The sequence below is a fragment of the Sinocyclocheilus anshuiensis genome, unplaced genomic scaffold (assembly GCF_001515605.1).
Source record: "Sinocyclocheilus anshuiensis isolate Anshui unplaced genomic scaffold, SAMN03320099.WGS_v1.1 scaffold1658, whole genome shotgun sequence".
NCBI classification, from domain to species: Eukaryota; Metazoa; Chordata; class Actinopteri; order Cypriniformes; family Cyprinidae; genus Sinocyclocheilus; species Sinocyclocheilus anshuiensis.
In genome coordinates, this window is record NW_015547302.1 from 716,951 (window position 1) to 718,263 (window position 1,313).

General features: G+C 45.5%; 1 protein-coding gene across 3 annotated transcripts in view; it reads right to left on the reverse strand.

Moving 5' to 3' along the window:
* The window catches only part of LOC107701742 (mitochondrial fission regulator 2-like), a 12,692-nt gene that overhangs the window by 1,598 nt on the left and 9,781 nt on the right, over positions 1 to 1,313 (reverse strand). The gene's annotated exons all lie outside the window — the stretch shown is intronic.

The window sequence follows — 1,313 nt, forward strand, 5'->3', positions numbered from 1 at the left end:
CGTGCGTGAACGCGCTGATGACGTATCCTGTCTGCGCGAACAGGGTGCGCAGAGGTATGCTAATACATATGTTGACAGACAGGTAGGAAAGCATATTAAAACGCTCGGACCGAACTAGACCTGCACTCCTGCTGGACTAAAGCTGGCCACACACTAGAGGATTTTAAGGCCGATTTGCATCCCCGAACAATCGGGGGTGTGGCCCGATTCGCGGCTTGTCGCAAACGATTTTTTTGTCCAAAAAAATCCTCTACTGTGTGGTGTCATTACGATTATTTATCTGCTCCCGATCGAGACGGAGCGTCCCCGAACTCAAATCGTAAACATAAAACATGTTTGATATTTACGACTCTTGATCGGGCTGCCTCTGACGTGATACCCGTGACCGTGATAGCCAATGAGAGCGAGCAAGCGTTACCTACTGGATGTTGCGTGCTTCTATAGCTGAAGCTTGGCAGCCACAAACTTGCCCCCAAACATGTCACCCATATTCTTTTTTTATACTTTGTTTTTCACTGTGAAACAATGCGCGCCAGGAGAGCCAGCTGACAATGTTGATTGTCCTCTATTTGTTTTTCTTCTCTAGTCACGTTTGATCTCGCGAGTCTCCGTGAGATCTCGTGTCACTGTGAAATCATTCCTACAATCAACAAGTGTGTGGTCTCGTGGTCTGGTTGGATCATCTAGTGTGTGCGTTCAGAGGATTGTAAGGCTGAAAATCAGTTGAAACTGTCTTCATGTCTGTGGTCTCATGGTTTTAAAATCGGCGAGCAAGCGTCACCTACCGGATGTTGCGTGCTTCTATAGCTGAAACTTGGCAGCCACAAACATGCCATGAAAGCAGAGAACATCACCTATATTCTTTTTTATACGTTGTTTTTCACTGTGAAACAACACGCGCCAGGAGAGCCAGCTGACAACGTTGATTGTCCTCTATTTGTTTTTCTTCTTTAGTCACGTTTGATCTCGCGAGTGTCACTGTGAAATCGTTCCTACATTCAACAAGTGTGTGGTCTCGTGGTCTGGTCGAATCATCTAGTGTGTCTGTGTTCAGAGGATTATAAGGCTAAAAATCGGTTGAACTGTCTTCATGTCTGTGGTCTCCCATGGTTTTAAAATCGTTTAAGATTTGAAAATCGTCTAGTGTGTCCCAGGCCTAACAGCACTAGTTACAAAAAAATGTTTACTTGCCCAGTCTGTTATGAAGTGAAGTGAAGTGACGTGGCCAAGTATGGTGATCCATACTCGGAATTAGTGCTCTGCATTTATCCCATCCAAAGTGCACACACACAGCAGTGAACACACACACACCG